The sequence below is a fragment of the Acomys russatus genome, chromosome 10, assembly GCF_903995435.1.
Source record: "Acomys russatus chromosome 10, mAcoRus1.1, whole genome shotgun sequence".
Taxonomy (NCBI): domain Eukaryota; kingdom Metazoa; phylum Chordata; class Mammalia; order Rodentia; family Muridae; genus Acomys; species Acomys russatus.
The window spans coordinates 41,063,659-41,082,513 of NC_067146.1; the positions used below are offsets into that span (position 1 = coordinate 41,063,659).

Here is an 18,855-nt window from a genome sequence, read left to right on the forward strand (position 1 = left end):
GTCTCTTGTGTTTCCCTTCACTTCAGTATTGCTGTGAAGTTCTTAGGGTCACATGCCATTGGTTCTTCTATTGACCTGAATTTTGAGTCAGTTAAATGTCAAGAATTCAAAACAAAACAAAAAACCAAACTTCAAGGAGTCTCATGTTTTCCTTTAGAGACCCTACCAGTTCCTAGTTTCTAAGCACAGAAACTCCTGGTGGTAATCATGTGAAGCCAGAGGCAACTTAGGCTGACCCTAAATGACAAAGGCTGTGTAGGAAGATGGGGTGCAGTTATATGGTATAGGAAAACTTAGCGAGGATACTCTTAAAATGAGAAATACAGCCAGGTGGTAGTGGTACACACCTTTAATCTGAGCACTCAGAAGACAGAGGCAGGCAATTCTCTGCATTTGAGGCTACCCTGGTATTCAGAGAGTTCCAGAATGCCCAGAGCCACACAGAGAAACCCTGTCTCGAAAGAGGGGGTGGAGGGCTATAACACACTACAGAGAGATATAACTTAAGGCAGCAAGAATATATTTGAGATTTTAAGACCCAATAGAGTATTAACAGGTATCCATCTAACATTTTAATGACTACCTTCTAAGTTTCTAGTTATCTATCAGCATACTTTTTTGGGTTTTACAGTATTATGATTTTACTGTTTTTAAGATAAAGTCTCATTGCATAGCCCAGGCTAGGTTTGACCTTATAATTTTCCTGACTTGGCCCTATAAGTGCTAGAAACACATGCACTACCATGCCCAAATACAATAGTAATTGTTTCCCACCATTTTAATAAGTACATTAATACCTGTCTAGCCAAAAAGTGCTGGGAGTGATGATATTTACAAAAACTCCTTAATGAACACCTCTCTATATATGTAAGCACACACACACACACACACACACACACACACACACACACACACACACACGCATGCACACACCCTTAAAGGGAATTTACTTAGTAATATGTAACTTGAAAAACACATTTAATGTGCTGTTTTTTCCTAAAACAATGAAACTCTGGCAAGTAGCAAAGTCTGGAAAAAACAAATTCCTAAATTTCATACCTGGGTACATACAGGGATGTTAGAAAACATACAAGCCTACAGAATAACATTTTCAGGAATACTGGTTATTTCAGGTGGGAACACTTTGCACTCGATGTAGAATGCTTTGGAAATGGTTCTGAGACAGATGGGAGATACCCATCTCTTCTTGGGGCACTGAGTTAAAAATTAAGCACTGTAAGACATCGTTAATTTTAAGGATAAGTAGTGAACACTTTTTATTGTTTATTTTCCTTCAAACACTCTAAACTATAGGGAGTTAGAGCAATTTGACTCTCTAATTAGACAACTATTAGCCCCTTCCCTAGTGTCCCCACTACTTTGAGCAAAGGACTCTCAACCACACAGCCAGTTGAGCGCACTATGCTACCGGCAACTGCTTTGAATATTGTATTCTAAACGGACAGATGCTTTGAGAAAGCTTTATGGCAAACAACCTGCTTGGTGAAGTACAACCTTCCGACATATTGTCATCACAAGCTTTGATGAACTCTCTCTGACCCCACAGTTGTTCCTACACAGGCAAGAGAGAACACCTCCCCTGGTGGTCCAGCTAAAAACCTGTGATTGGCATAAGCAAAGACCCTCATTTGCATAAGGAGCTTTGCCCTGACAGCACAAACATTTCGTATTTGTATGGATTGTTGTCAGTGAAACACCCCTACCACTTTTGTGAGCCAACTGGGAGACATTGCTACACAATCACCTGCATAGGCCCAATAAAAGGAGTCTTTAGTGTAATCTTCTCTTGCTTCTTATGTTTATAAGAACAGGCTTAGTTGGTAAGACATACAAAAAAGAGCAAAGTTCAAGTTGAAGTGGAGGTAGAGGCAGTGACAGTAAGAGTAGTAAGGAGACCTAAAGGGTTCTAGAGCTGACAGTGCTGCTCTCTGGACCCGTGGGAACCGGTTTGTATACCTTGTGGGAAAGTTTAATAAGCAGGTTTATAAACTAAGGTGCATGATTAATGGCCTCATTAAAAGATAGTAAATCAATACTGCATACCATCAAGTGTCTATAAGGTGATAATGGAGTTTAATGTAATGCTTCAGGTGCTGATTTAATTATCAACGATGCTGTAACTGAATAAATTATATGGTAATATGGGTCATTTTAAGGTCCAAGATTTCCTACATAACCTGACAATAAAACTATATTGCCTATCTAATCTAATTAATGATGTATTATCCTTTCAAAACAGCACTTTTGTAAAACCCCATCTAATTTTTAAAAATTATCACCAAGTTCTTTCCACTAGTTTATTTTATTCCTTACAAAATACTAAAACACACTCCACAGTGAATAAACCTAACATACATTTCTTTTGCAGTAAAACACCTTATGGTGAGGAAACAGCTCTGAGCACCAGTGCTAGAAGAAATGGCCTCACTGTACGCATAGCCAAAATTGATGTTTTTAAATATATGATGTAAAAAAGTTTATATAGGACCTTCCAACATAGTTGTTCTCAACAACTTGTTTCTGCAATTTAATCACAGGTGGACTATCTTTTCACAAACTTGAAAAAAAGCAGACACAATAAATAGATTCTTTTTATTGAAGTTGAACCAATTTTTTTTTTTATGGTATCAAAGCAAAGAAACTGATTCTCAATCTATATTACAAGAATTCTCTTCACAAAACAAAATCACCATAAAGACAAATGGAGAAACGACACAAAGCCAACAAACTCCACACACCTCTACTCTTCATTCAGTTAGCATTTGGCTCTCAGTTTATGTACCACCTTTGTTGAACTTGCACATCACTGAAGTGTATAATCTCCTAATCCTTTCAAGCAGATAAAGTTCTAAAAGTTTGAGAAGGCAGTGCTAAGCAGACAGTGTCTGCAAACACTCAAGTTGGGTGGAGGGCTACAGTGATCACCACTCAATCCTTACTCTTGATAATCTTCTAAAGTTTGGGTATATTTGCAACAGACAGAAGTTTAAAGTAAGTTACCCAGTTCCTCAATACTCTCAAAAACACTAGGCTCCCTCCTTAGCCTAATGGCTACAGCCAGGCTGCACATACTAAATTGGGGTGTTTGTTTCTTTTTTATTTGTTTTTGATTTTTTGAGACAGGGTCTCTCTGTGTGGCCTTGCCTGTCCTGGACTCACTGTGTAGACCAGGCTGGCCTCAAACTCACAGTGATCCACCAGCCTCTGCCTCCGGAGTGCTGGGATTAAAGGCGTGCGTCACGCCCAGCAGATGTGTGTTTCTTATTAGGGATGTATTCTCAGAGATGTTAACTTAAGCCACTGAACTCAAGAAACCAAGACAAAAACCGTGGGGCTTTCTGAAAATATCCTGCCTTTGAAGAGACTGCCGGACCTAAAAACGATACCCTGAGATCATTTAAGACTTCTACTGCTGTCCCACTGTGTGCTCAGACTGCTTAAGTTTAATCTGCCTTTATGAGAACAACATAACGAGCCTTACTATGCGGTGGATGTGTTTGTTTTACTTACTAGCTTTTACAACCCAAGCTAAATGCATATTTTAACTCTTAAATTATGTACTTGTCCATGCTCCTGACGTAGAATAATTTGTATACATTGTGATAACCATCTGCTGAAAGCAACCAACATGTTGAAAGCAACCCCAAACCAAACATATTCAGCATAAATACTGAATGTTCATATGGATATAGTTTGATACCCTGGTTTGGTCTTGCCATTCTGGGTCACTAAAGTAACTTCCTGCCTTGTAAAATTCCCTTCTATAAAGCTGTATTCTTCACTTCTCTCCCATACCATGTTTTCTGTGCTTTTTAATAATTACAAGGCAACAATTTTTTTTAAAAGGAGAGACTAGAGGACACTAGTAATTATTTCCCAAACACAGTCTACTTATGAGCTCAAACTCTAAGTCCAAAATTTTGATTTCCTCCCTCAAAAGACTAAAACCTGAATATTTGGAGCCAAAGAATTATGTTGTATGTACTCCCCAACTTGGTAAAGATACACATTTAAATTCTTAATAAGCATGCAATGCCCACCACTCTCTGAGTACACGGCGGCAACAAGAGAATGGTAAAGGTAGCAGGTGGCTCAGCCATTTAGCTCAATGACAACCTTCTAAATAGATTCAATGGATCAGGTAGGTTTCTAGATCATTCCCATGAACAATAGTTTGGGATAAGGCTGGCATCTAAAATAATGAAATGTTAGCCTGCTTGGGGGTACACACAAGCACCCGAGAAAATCGTCATACAGTAAGTACCATCTTAACATTAACTAGTTTTTTTTTTTCATATAGGATTAAGCCCTTATTTAATTTTTTTTACTTCGGTGGTGGGGGTGAGGGTGGTTACTTTCTCACCAACTTGGTACACTCAGAATAACAATTTCTCTATCACAGTACGAGGATAAGACTTTGGCTTGTTATTATACTTATAGTTTTAAATGTTACAGTAAATTACTCGAATTACTAAGGTATGTTTAAAACTGGATTTAAAAAAATTATAAGTATCAGAAAAAGAAAATTCTTAAGGAAAACGGCCTTTCTGTTTGTAAAACTTTCAACATAATCTAAGGTTCTTTTCTTTCTTGATTTGCGGCCTGAAAGCCACAAAAGCTATTTACAAAATAATAAATAATACAAGCCTAATTAATAAATCTCAAATGGCATTATGTCTAGCGTAAGACATAAAATATTAGAAACAGTACTGAAATGATTTTTTCTTTCTAGGATGTCCCATCAGGAAGCCTTGCTGTCAGAAAGCGGTACAAGACCTGAAAAAAGCAATCACGAGAATTCGGCCTGGGGAAGAGAAGTGATGCACACTTCACAGGCTATCACCCTTTCCCTAGCTACAGCAATTCTTTTACTATAAAAACATATGCTGTATCATTCAACAGCACAGGACGGCACTGGACCACTTCTCTCGGAGCAAAACTATTATTAAGATTCCCGAGGAGATACTTAAAAAAAAAAAAAAAAAAAAAAAAAGTTCCTGCTAGAGGACCAAAGAGGGTTTTGAAACACTTAAGATTTCTTTTTCTTTCTTCTTTTTTTTCTTTTCCAGAGCTGAGGACCGAACCCAGGGCCTTGTGCTTGCTATAAGCGCTCTACCATTGATCTAAGACGCTTAAGATTTGCTCGGCACGACCTCGTTAATTACCAGTTGGCTGGGCTAAGGCTCTTCCCGCACCCCAGGCCACGTTGGGAGCCGTCTTTAAAGAGAAGGTCTGGCCAGCAACCAAGACTCCCTCCTTCACTGAGTACAGCCGAACCCTACAACCGGCGAGGGGCACACGGGCCAACCAAGCGAAAGGGGAATGGGTGGGCTTGGGGCGACCCCCACCCTCACTGCTAACCCCACCCAAGCCCGGGCGGCCCAGGGGGGCCAACTCGACAGCGGACCCAGCAAAGCTAGGCGGTTAGCCCCGCCGCCCAGCACGCAGACCACGGCGGGACCCCCCCCCCCCCCCCGACGCCCATCGCCGCGGCTCGGGCCCACCCCCCAGGGGTCCCGGCGCCATTTAGTTCCTCCAGCTCGCCGCCATTTTCCGCCCCCGCCGGCTCGCCCGGGCGACCCGGCGCTCACTCGGCGGTTCTAGCCGCCGAGCGCCTGCCCGGGCCGGCGAAGGAGGCCGCGTTCGCAGCGTGCGAGGCCTGCCGCGGACGCCGGGCGAAGGCCAGGCTGCGACCCCGCCCGTGGCACCCGGCCGGCGGCAGCCAAGGCCTGCGAAGGGGCAGGCCCGGCCGCACTGGGCGGAGCGGCTGCCGCAGAGGCCCGGACCTGAAGGTTCCATCGCACTTACTTCCTGTTTTGGGTCCGGGCACTTTGGAAGAACCAGGATGGAGGCTCCAAAAAATACCAGGATGGAGGAAGCAGCTACGGGAGAGAGTGGCTGCAGCTGGGGTGAGCGAGCGCAACCAGCCACCGGAAACGGAGCCGCAGCCGCGCCCCGCCCCTGGCCTCCCAGTACGCCAACCCCCCTCTCCGGCCCGCCTCCCCCGTGGGGCGGCCCTGCGCGCCACCCGAGACGTCACTTCCGTCTGCGTCGGCGCGCTGATAGGTTCTCCTGGCAGTGTGGCTTGCAGCGGTATCGAACGCCATTCTTTTCCTAGTGAGTGCTGGAGTCAGATACTCGGCACCCAGCTGGTCCTGGGGCTGGTGCAATGAAGGAAGGCCTTGGCAGGTCTCTGCACCGTCTGTCTCTGTCCCCACCGGCGCAGTGTCTTAGTTCTCAGGGGATCAGAAGTGGGGCGGAGGGCGCGGTGTGGCCCGGCTCCAAGGGGCCTTAGAGTAGAGAAGAAAGCAGGGTGTCTCTCTGCTCCTTGGTGTCTGGCTGTGCGTGTGGTATATAATTCTTGGTGAAGGATGATCTCACTTTTAGGAAACCCCCGTTCTTCATGCATTTAAAGTTCGGTGCTGATGGTCATTGCAGCTCTATTATATGGAGCCTTAGAGATTAGCAAAATAAAAGCCCTGTCCTTCATGCCAGTCTTCTAGACTCAGAATCCTTAAGAGATGCTTGTTTGGTTTTGAGAATCTCATACGTGAATATATGCATTTCGGTCATATTCACTCCTTACCAAATCCAACTCTTCCTGTGCTCTCCTTGACAGCCACCCCCATTCCCCGACCCCCAATCAAATCCATGCCGTGTGTGTGTGTGTGTGTGTGTGTGTGTGTGTGTGTGTGTGTGTGTGTTCTGTGTCCATACGTAGTCTAAATGTACCTGAGTGTAGGGCTGACCACTTGAACGTGGGAAACCAATCCAGTCTCTTCACGAAGGAAATTGACCCTCCTCTCAGCAGCCTTGACTGCTTGTAGCTTCTTAGCTCTGGATGGAACCTTGTTAGCTATTACCCCATCCATGCTGTAGTGTTGAGTGGAGTGGTGGTGTGAAGGCGACCACAGCGGCTTAGTGGTGGGTGTTTCTTAAAAGTCCTATTCTCCCCTGGCTTCTCCTATGCTTCTATCCCCATTGCGTTATAAATGTCTCACTCAGGCATGGGCTTTCTCTCCACGGTCACTTAACTCTATACTTACCAGTTGTGGTTTTCTGCCATAAACTCCACCTGCTATATATAGTGTGGACTCTTTGATGAGAATATTTTTTAAAAAGCTGCTTTTTGCTGTATTAAAGAGCCCCAAGCTGGGCAAAGTGCCCTACAGCTGTTATTTTCCGCCCTCAAGAGGCCAAAGCAGGCAAAACATGCTGGAGTTTGAGGCAGCATTGGTTACATAGAATCCATCTCAGCAAAGCAAACAAACACAAAAAAGGTTCTAAGATCTAAGGTTCTAAGCAGTGGGGTTCCTAATGAGATTCCTTTTATGACTTCAACAGCATTCAATTTGTTTATAAAACCAAGATAGATTATACTCTGCTTTCTAGTCACTATTGGTAATAGAAAAATTAAGTTGGGCTTTTTAAAAATCCAAGAAAGACAGAAGGGAAGTGGACACAGTCCTAGTCTTAATCAAGAAGTCATTTGCAAATGGGCCCTTGGGAAAGGAGATATTGGCTTTCTTCAGCAGAGTGAAGTTGCATGTGTCAACCATACTCTACAGCAGGCCTAGGAGTAGATGGCCAATGCAATTTGGACTCCCAAGTTTTTTTTACAGCAGCTTTATTCACAGTTGCCAAAACTTAAAATCACCAAGATGTGTTTCAGCAGGTGAATGGCTAAAGTAACAGGCACATGCATACAGTGGAATTTTAATTGGTGCTAAAGTAGTGAAATACACACACATACACACACACATACACAAATATACATGCATACACACACATATGTAAGTGATGAAAACCAAAAAGCTAAGCATGGTAAGACTACCATTGTGACTGTCTTATGTTTCTATTGCTGTAAAGAGACACCATGGCCAAAGCAACGTATACAAGAAACAGTTTAATTGAGGACTTGCTTACCATTTTAAAAGATGTGTCTATAATCATCATGGAGGGAAGAAGCAGCTGGCAGGGAGGGCAGTGACAGTAGGAATGGGGCTGGAACAGTAGCTGAGAGCTTCCATCTTTATCTGAAAGTTGAAGGCAGAGAGCCAGCTGAGTATTTGTGAGCTTTTGAAACCTCAAAGCCTGCCCCCAATGACACACCATTTCCAACAAGGCCACACCTAATCCTTCCCAAAGAATTCCACCAACTGGAGACCAAACATTCAATTATATGAGCCTACAAGCATCATTCTTATTCGACCCATGACAGTGATATTCTGTAAGGGACACCACAATGGAGAGGGTAAGATTAGTGGGTCCAGGGCTAGGGAAAGTGAATAGACTTCAGGTGTTCCTATAGCAACAAACACTATGTGATACTGAAATAGAACCATGCCTTATAGTTACAGTAAAGCCACGGGTCTCAGGATGAATATATAATAATGCAAACTGTGGTTTTTGTATTAATGCTGTGTCAGGGTAGGTTCATTCATTGTAACAACTGTCCACTCTGATTGTGTGTGTGTGTGTGTGTGTGTGAAGCCATGAGGTATGTAGGAATTTTATGTACTTCCTCCTTAATTTTGTGGTGAATGTAAAAAGAAAAGTCTAGAATTAGAAACTAAAAAAAGCCCTAACCTAGAAAAACAATAACATGACTGAAAGAGCATTTCTCATGAAATAATTACATCTAAAGAATATTTGACACATTTATGAGAAAGTGATTCCTAACAACAGTTTACACACACACCCACACACATACACACTGATTCTTTTCACTAAGTCAAAGTAGTCACATTTAAATTGCAGACTTGCAGCTCCTTCTCATCACAGAATCTTAGGTAAGCTTGCACTCTGCTGACACATGAGAGGCATATGGAGAAGAATGGAGGAAAGGGTGCAGCGCTTCCATGCCATCTTTAGATGTGCCACATTTCAAGGCTGTATACTATTCAGCTATCCGAAAGTTACCCAGAACCCTACTCTGGGTTTATGGAGGCCAGACTACAAATGTGTGATCGTACTAAAGGCTGTGATCTAGCACTAAAACACTGGGTAGGGAAATCTAGTGAGGCTTGTAGGTTTAGATTCTTTTTGTGTCTTTGTGTGGCATTATTTTCTTATGGAGCTAGGACTGGGAATCTTATTCCCAGTCTTATTCGTTACCATCAGCTAAAGGACATAAGCAACTCTATTTCTGTCCAGAAGACAGAAAGGTGAGGGAAGATTGTTGTTTTTATCACCTGCTGTTGGGAAGACATTCTAGTTTTTACCAACTGCCTTGGGCTGGGAGTTTAGACTTAGGAAGCGTAACAAAACAAGAAAAGTCATAATATTGGTATTTAAAATGTAAATTATTATCCCAGTAACACCTCTAGATCTTTAACCTGAATAATTATTATAAAGGTTTTCTAGAATGTGATTTGAATCCCAGAATACGTGTCTGTAGTTACCTCTACTTCTCCTCTTAATCATTTTGTGCTGAAATTATGCATGAAATTTTAAGTACACTTGGATTTAAGTAACTGGAATTTAAATGTCTTGTAGAAAAATAAGCAGAAGTTATGGCATAAAAACCTTTACAGCACATTAATGGCACTTGCTATATGTGATTTCCTGTGTTGCTCCATGTGCTGTATGAGACTCATAACCGTCATCATAGATTCAGTATTCGTGACATTTCTTCCCTCCCTCTTTATCACCATTTCCCTTTATCACTCCCACCCCTGCCACCTTAATTTGTGTCATTCTCTTGCTGCAGAGCTGAGGCTCCACTGAAACTGATAATCCTCTTGCCTCAGTCTCCTGAATGTTAGTATTACAGGCATGCATCACCATACAAACTAATTTTCTTTTTTTGAAAAGTTAATGCATTAATATAAAAGCACTTGAGCTACTAAGGTGTGAATTCTGTTTCATGATCTTCTCTATGTTCTCAAACATGGAAGTAGGTGGTACACTTCAGAAAAAAAGACATTTTTCTAAGTAAAAGAAAATATTATGTAAATTTTCTTTCCACACAGTGTATAAATCCTAATAATATATCAGTTGACTTTCTAAAACTTTGGAAGAGCTGATGTTAGCTGATGTAGGGGATCCTAAAGCTAGTGGAGAGATGAGCACTCTCTTCTCTTCAGTCCCTGCCTCACTCTTGGCTCAACCGTATCTCATGTTTTTCCTGAAGACTTTCCTCTGGGCTGTAAATACATTCTAGCTCACAACCCTGGTTCTCAAAGTCTATTTTTTGTTTGTGTCTCACTTCTACACTCTGTTTAATCCTTCACCTGGACACCGCCCCTCAGTACCCTTTTCAATTCCTGGCCCACAGTAGGCCATTGCAGAGACTAGTTCTATAAGAGTGAACTTTATACAGAGAACTCACACCAGGCTTTGACAAACTGTGTTAAAGCAGAGCCTAGAAAAGTAAGCACAAACATCATAGCAGGGTGTGAGAGGTGGGAGGTGTTTGTACGTACTAGGGCAAAAAAACACATATTTATAGAAAATTACTTTCCTATGTAGTATAAAATAGCAAGGGCACAGCTCAGGCAAGTGGTAGACTAAGTTATGTTCAGATATTAACTGATTTTAAAAGTTTATTTTCCTTTGGAAAGAACACAACATAAAATCAGCCTTCTAGCTAAATTCTTAAGTGTATGAAGCAGTACAAGACACACATGCACATACACATGCACACGTATGTGCGAGTGCACACAAGTGCATGCTCACACGTGCACACAAACACACAGAATATACAGAAAGTCTGGGGCTTGGTCATCTAAAGATTTTATGTCCATAAATAAGTAATTCCCATTTCCTCCTCCCCTCGATCCCGGGTGACCACCAGACTGCTCTTTGGTTTCATGAATTCTACAAGTTTGCCCATTTCTGTACTTCACTTAAGTACAACAGTGTGTTTCTGTGACTGATTTATTTCATGTTGCATCATAGCTGCAAAGTTTATCCATGTTGTCAAATGTTACAGAACTTCCTTCTTTTTCAGTGCTAAACAGTATTCCTGTCTAAGACTAGAGCTTAGCACATGCCCTGACAGAGCCAAGATGATACATTGCCCACCTCCATGATGTCAGAGATTTCATTTGCCGGCGTATGGCACAGTATCTCAACTTAGTAAAAACTTAAACGTTCATTGATATAAAAAAATAATCAATTTTATTTAACCAAAAGACTTAGAAGCCTAACATTCTTCAGCAGTAGTGTCTGTCTGCTACTGGGAGAACAATCTTTTTTCCAGAGTATCACTCACTACTACATGGACAATTAAGAAAGAAAGTAAATGCTGGCATTTATTATTCTTTAAAAGGAGGTCAATTTTAACGCCTTGTCACATTTGGTGTTACTCTGTGTGCTGCTCAATTCTTGTGATTTAAATGCAACATTTCAAAGCAAACCATTTAACCAGCAGGTGTCTCTATTGTTCAGCAAGATCTTTTCAGAGTAGGAGCTTTACCAGTAGATGGAAATTTGGGCCTTGAATTGCTAGTGATCACAGACAGGAACTCAGACCCAAACTCAGTAAGACCCCAAGCGTAGGGATTATGTTTTGAATTCAAATATTGCAAGGCTTTCTAACATTTAATGATGTGTTGTAGATTAATGCTCACTTATTTCAGTCAGTGTACATGGAGTTCCCATCACTGAATAAACAGCAGAAGAGAGAGAAATGAGTACCTTCACCACCGTCAGGAGCTCACACAGTTATAATACTTTTACTCATTCTATTCAGCAGATATTCCTGAGAACCTACATTGTGCTGAGCACTATTTTAGGCACAGAGAATATAGTTGTGCTCAAGAGAGATAAAATTTCCGTCTTTATAGACATATCTACCTCACACTGTGAAACATCTTGTGGGTAAGATGCCAGTTTCCTACATTACTAGCAACTGTCTATAAACGTTTTTATAATTAACTTAATGAGAGATGATAATATTTGAATCAGATCACTTGCTATCACCACATTAATCAAAACTGCAAACCTTAGGAAAGCTTGCCAATGTCCATTGCTCTTTGCACTGTGAATGGTGTCTGATAAATATCAAGTGCCCTGAAGGTCATTTGTTTTTATAGGAAACATTTATCACAGGACAAGAGAACTTGTGTTTGATGACAGTGACGATGAGGGTGATGGGGGTGGGGTTTGTGTGTGTGTGTGTGTGTGTGTGTGTGTGTGTGTGTGTGTGTGTGTGATCATGCATGCAAGGTTGAAGTGTGGTATAGGCGGATGCATGTGAAGGCCAGAGGACCATCATTCTTTACTTTGATTTTGAGACAGGCTCCCTCACTGAGCCTGAATCCCACCAAGTTGACTAGACTGACTTGTTAGTGAGCCCACTCCTGTTTCTGCTTCATTCACACTTATAGGTGTGAATTCCTTCTCTAGTCCACTACAACTAGATAGGCTGTGGGTTTTTGCTGTTGTCCCTTGGTTTTCACATAGCCTCTTTTTTCCTTTTACATTGCCAAAGAACTGCATGTGGCAGCATCATTCTCTATTAATAACATTCTTGATCTTGGTTAAACTGTCTTGACTCTCTTCTGAGGAGAAACCTATACCACATTACCATTGCTCACCAACGGAAAGAAACACGTCTGATACTAGAACAATGCCTTATACACAATGCTATGAAAACTCTGCTGTTTGAAGTGGTAATAGCAAATACAATGCTGACTGCTGCAGTGGACATAACTGAAACTCAGCGTTCCAACCTGCCTTTTAACCCTAAGAACATTTTGATAAAATAAAGAATTTAAGAATTTCAGGATTGTATTTCTTGCCTTTGCACACTGTTGATAGGAATATAAATTAGAGTATGTGCTATGGAGGACTTCGTGATAGGAATATAAGTTAGAGTATGTGATGTGCAGAAGAGAACAGACCAAGTAGTCCTCCTACAGGAATACAAACAAAGAAAAGGTAATGAGCATGTCAGGGTGACATTGTTACCATCATACCTATTGTACCATCGTACATGATAGCCAAGAAATAGAAACCAGCCAGGTATCCATGGGACAGTAAGTTGGATAGAGATAATGTGGGACATGCACAGAGTAAAATAATACTCAGGATGAAAATTTAAATCCTGTCATTTGAGACAGCATAGATGGAGCTGGGAATCATTATGTCAAGAAAGACAAGTACCACGTGATCTCAGTCATATGTGGACCTGGAAATGGTTATATGAAGTAGATATATAGTAATCTTACATATTTATGGCATACACTGTGATATGTCACTAAGCATTCAAACACTCACAGAAAGTACCTGGCGTCTGCAGGCTGATAGTAGACAGAAGTTACCTGAACAAGCAGAAGAATGAAGAGTCATTAACAGCACACACGGGACAGAATGGTGTTCTTGTTTCATAGTTGATGATCCATTCTCAGTTTTTCTTCTACAGTGTATTTAGCAAACACTGGACCAATTTGTCTAAATCTGAGCAGCTAAGAGATGGCCTTGCTCGGTTAATGTACGAAGATCACTCTTCTATCACAGGGGACTTACTTAGGGTTTCCAGATAAAGCTTGCTTTACATTTCTTTGAGGCTAGCTAAGCTTTCTCCGTGAGAGCTTCTAAGGGTAATGGATTATTTTGTAATTAGGCATGTCTCAGTTTGTCAGAAGTGCATACTTATCCATCTGTTGTATAATTTTCACTCAAAGGATAAATTATAGTCTGTTCTGGAAAGAGTAGAAATTGACTGATTCATTTTGTTCTCCTCATTAATGGTTATGATCAGAACACAAAATATAGTAGGGAGGAAATTTTGGAAGCATTCTTAAAATCTGGGTATATTTAGTCTACATTTCATTCAAGAAAGAGATTCATACCGATATCTGTTATCAGGACCTAAAACTAATACTATGCTAATCCTAACTAATGTGCTCTTGAATTGCTGACTTCATGACTGCTGTAAGAAGTATAGTTGGGACTTTGTGCCCACTTCTCCTTACTTAACTTCTGGGCAAAGGAATTCACCAGTGTTCTTCAATGGAGTGGCACTGGGCATCTCCACTGCACTCCAAGTCAAGCTATGTGCTCAAGAGTAGCTGGACAGCACAAAATAGACCCCAGGATATTTTGTGTACTCTTTGTTACCATTTGGTGATTTTTGTCCTCTTTTGGGAGTTTGTTTTATTTCATTGGCTTATTTTCAAGGGTGGTGGGAGAACATGAAATTGCGGGTCAGAGAAATGGGGACGGGGATCTGGGAGGACTTGGGGGAAAAGAAAGAATATGATTAAAATATATAGTATAAAAAAATAAAAATGTAGAAAGTATAATTGAAGGGTTTACTTTTTTATTTTATTTGTACTTAATCCTGTCTTGAGTGCTGTTGCTTGCTTAAATGCTGTGTTTAGATGATGTTCAGTGTCAGCCAGGGTCTCATATCGCTTACCTTGTAAAATTAATGTGAGATTTCCTTAACAGCTAAACCCAAACTCTAGAGCCACTCAGGGACTTCCACAGTTTTCTTCTGGTTTTCAAGGTTTGATGGAATCACAGCTATCTCTCCCGCTAATTCTCTCACTGAGGCATGACTGCTATCTTAACTTGAAGAACTCAGATTTTTTTCTTTTTGCTGTGAAGCTACTCATTGAGCGAATTTAGAACAAGTTGGTAAGACAATCAAACTCTTCAAAGGGGACCATTGCCACATACCATTTGTCTTGATTCTTTCTTGATGCTCCTGTTGTCTCTCAAGAGCAAGCCCAGGTCATCTTCTTGTCTTGTCCAGAGCATTTTGGCAGACGGGCAAACTGTGTGGAGTAATGACTCTATTGAGTCCCATATTTTACTCCTTTCCACAGTAAGAGAATATGTGAGTACCAGATAGTGGTTATATTCTGTAGCCCCCGTGACTCTCTATAGTTATCTGACCAGTGTGATCTAGGCAAAGCTGAAGAGAGCATGTGATTTTTCCCTGAAGAAGTGAGCTTGCCCTTCTGTTCACTTTTCCCTTTTCTTTCTGGCTGTGGTGTAGATGTGGCTATAATAAACCATCTTGTATTTTATAGAGAATGGCACCAGGCATAGGAAAAACTGGCTAGATTTCTGGAGTACTCATACACCTTTGGATGATTATATATTGCCTCTTATGTGAGACAGAAGTAAATTTCAGTCTGTTTTTATATTTTCATATTTTGAGTGTTTGTGACTGAATTTATATCCCAGTCACTGCAATACCCTTCAGATAATCTCTCTTAATATCAACATGTCTCTTAAAAACAGGATATTTATTCTAAGAAGAAATTAAGGAAACCAGACTTCCCCCCTTTATATGTTTATATGCAACTTTCTGTGAGCAGTGAAGATGAACAATACTTTCTTTAGGAAAATCTGGGTAAAGGCACTCCATAAAGAAAGAAATTTTATGAGTGACCATCTAGGAGTGTCAAAGTATATCCAAGGAAAAATGGAGAATGGGATCATGAAGCCCTTTCTGTACATGGCTGAGGCAATATACCGAAAATCACCGAAGCTGCTTTAAAATGTTTGAGGAGATAGTTTTCTTCAGGGAAGAAGGCCTTGAGAAGTTACCCATGTTCTGGTTGATGGCTGCATACCCATGTACATACAAGCACCACTAAATCAACTCACACATTTTTAAAAAGGGAGAGAGAACATGAAATTGGAGGGGAAATGGTGGGGAGATAGAGGCAGAATTAAAGGAGGGTGTACTTGATCAAAAATATGAATACATGAAATTAAAGTATCCTCAAAAGGGATAAACTTGAATCAGTTTGAGTAGAACATTGGGAAATTGTAGAAAACAAAGACAGAAATTGGTGGATAAAGTTATAGAAAGCGACACCATTTAGATTTGATGCTTCATTATGTAGCAAAACACCCCAAGATTTAGCATCCCCAAATCATTATTATGAGTCCCCTGGAAGATCAGCTGGGATTGGAAGCCACATTCACATGTCTAGTTGATGGTTTGATGGCTAGTGTGCTTCAGTTCTTCCCCGTGATGTCATTCTAGTGTGTATGTCAGCAGTGTTCTACGAGCAGCACAGAAGGCATGTTTTTACACACAAGTTTTGTTAAAAACTCTGTAATGGTTTCACATTAACAGTTAATTGACCAAGCTCATTTATAAGAACTGAAAGAAAGCTTTCACTGTTCTACAGAAAAACTTGAAAATCATCAAGGGACAATATTTTTAGATGTCTGCTTTTTTTAAAGACACTATGAAATTGGAGTTTTAGTTAATATTCAGGGAAGAAAGCAGGATACAGACTTGGAGATCAGCCTGTGACAAGTACTGACCCCAGCATTGTCCTTTCACATGAAAGCTTCACTTATTAGAACTGTCTGAGATTTCAGGAGTTGGCTCAGTGGGTAAGAGCAACTGCTCTGCATGAGGACCTTAATTTGGATCCACAGCACCCAGGTAAAAAGGCAAGCATGGGTGTTTGTGTCTCCTACTTCCCCAGAATCTTCCACTTCCCATTTTCTGAGCTTGTTGGAAGAGCCATGTGTCTACTCAGTCACCATTTAATAAGTGGTAAGTTATTCTCTAATTTCCTCCTTGAGAGTGGATAATCTATATTAGTTATTAGGACTTACTCTGTATTTAAGATTTATTTATTCTTGCCAATTCATTCATTTATATGCAAATTCACAGGTGTTTATTACACTCATTAGGCTACAGTCTTATATTACATTATGTTGTTTTCTTGTTCAAATTATTTCACGTATGTAATATATTAACATAGCTGCAAAATAAGAAAATCCACAACCTTGCCTTTAGTTTTTCATATTCTGTTTTCTTTTTCCTCTATCACGCCTCACTGCTCTGTTTATTTCCTCTGAATTTACTAACTCAGCTCACTTTATATCATCCAACTAAAGCTAGTTTCTCCTACAAATGCTGTCTGATTAACGCTGACCATAAAGTAGCTCACACAAAGACATAGATGTGCTAATTCTTGAATAGTGCTTCAAATATGGAAATAATCTTACAGGGAGGGGGAGGGAGGGAGCAATTTTGCAGCAAGAAACTGTTTACCATCCTTCCCTGGCCTATCCACATTTCATTACCATTTGTCTAAATTGTGTGTGTGTGCGTGTGCATGTGCGTGTGTGTGTGTGTGTGTGAAAGACATATAACAAATTTGTCAGTAATAGCTAGTGTTTAGTAATTCAGAATTGTCCATTCGCCTAACATTTATGATTGTCTATTATATGCTAGTTATCTTTTAAAGAGAAAAGAGCAGGCATAAAAATAAACAATAACTTGTGTCATTTCTTTTCTTGAAGGGTTTTGCATGCTATAAGAATTAAGCAAAAGCAAAATACTATGATCTTGAGATTGGGACTGCAAAATATATAACTAAGTGTTCCATCGGACGTGAGATACTATGAAGAGTATACAGTGAGGATAAAATAGAGGGAACTGAAGGGGTGGTGTGATGAAATCCAGAACCAGAGATTTTATCAACCGACAGGCTCCACTACATGAATGCTTTTATAATAGGATTATTATATAGGGCGGGGGCAGAAATGGAGAGGAGTTGGAAGGTTAATATATCAGTCCATAAACTAAAAATAATGAAGATAGTTGTCAAAGGATAATTGTGTTGGGTGGCATGTCAGAAAAAGTCTGAACTTTGGCATAAAATAATCACTGAAGATGGGCCATGTTGGAATTTAGTAGGCTGAAATTGCATTGAAGTCCTCTTGGGGCCTATGATTTTTTTTCCTAGAAGTTTTACAGGTAGAACTGGGAGATAAGTTCAACTTAGGAGTTTCAAGGAGGATATATCACCTGGAGTGAACTAGATGGAAGACAGAACAATATGGAGGATACCATGTGATAATTGTAACACTCGGGTAGCTGGTAGCACATATGAAACCACCCACTGGAGACACAGTGTAAGAGAAAGTGAACTCAGTTAACAGTGGTCCAAACTATTGTTATTCAGAAATAGTGTGTTCTCATTACACTGCTGTAGGAATAGAAGTGATGGAAATCATATAGATCTCATGCATAGATAACATACCTTAAGAAGTAGAGTACACAAGTGTAAGAAAGGGTGACATAAGGCATAAAAAAAGTTACATGAAGACAACTAAAGAGTAATGATAGAAAAAAGCTTTGCTCTTTTAACATGACTTGATGAAACTAAGCTAAGCATAGCATGTTTCAAGGCTAAATGTATCAGCAGGGACGAAACAGATTTTTAACTATTGTTACATCTAAAGAAAGAATTTAGAAATGCTTGAGAGTGGAGAGATTTTTATGAATGGACAGAAATGCAATAGAAGGAGGTAGCAGTGTCTGACAGAGGTAGAGGATGGTGAAAGAAGGAAAGAGGGAGGGAAAAGAGAGGCGACAGAAGGCCAAAACTCAGGACCGCCAACCAAAAGAATACTTGTAATAAGGTTCACTGCCTCCACACAGGCCTCCCAAGAGGGGTCTGATAGTTAAACACATGAATAAACTTGTCTTCTGACAAGTGGCAAATTAGTGACTAATAATTGCTCAAATAATTATTTGGGAGAAGAATGAATAAAGAGCATATGCTGCTTGTTGGAGCTGTCAGCGCTCAGATGAGCTGTTAACAAAAATTAGAAGGATATTAAGACAAAGACTGTGCAGACTGCATTCACAGAATGCTATGGAAAAACTGCTGCTTTATTTGTTAAACTGGAGTATTCATAAGGCTAATTGCTCCCCCCTTATTAAACATAGAGTCTTTTCTCATATGATATAATGTGAAAACAGTTTCCCTTCCCTGTGTTCCTCCCAGCTCCTCTGTACTCCCGTCCTTTAATAGTGTGTGGACTGTATAGGATGACAGCTGGGCTAAATTTCAATTTAGAAAAGAAATACAATGGTTCTTTCTTCTGTGG

General features: G+C 40.5%; 1 protein-coding gene and 1 long non-coding RNA gene across 2 annotated transcripts in view; one reads left to right on the forward strand and one right to left on the reverse strand.

Annotated features, from left to right (window-relative positions):
- The window catches only part of Dmtf1 (cyclin D binding myb like transcription factor 1), a 42,137-nt gene extending 36,141 nt beyond the window's left edge, over positions 1-5,996 (reverse strand). The window contains exon 1 of the mRNA XM_051152067.1: positions 5,830-5,996. The gene's annotated coding sequence lies outside the window, so the exon portion shown is untranslated. The remainder of the gene's footprint in view (positions 1-5,829) is intronic.
- An 11-nt stretch (positions 5,997-6,007) lies between these two features.
- Positions 6,008-18,855, forward strand: part of LOC127194581 (uncharacterized) — a 58,713-nt gene continuing 45,865 nt past the window's right edge. Inside the window, exon 1 of the long non-coding RNA XR_007831289.1 lies at positions 6,008-6,138. This is a non-coding gene — a long non-coding RNA (uncharacterized LOC127194581). The remainder of the gene's footprint in view (positions 6,139-18,855) is intronic.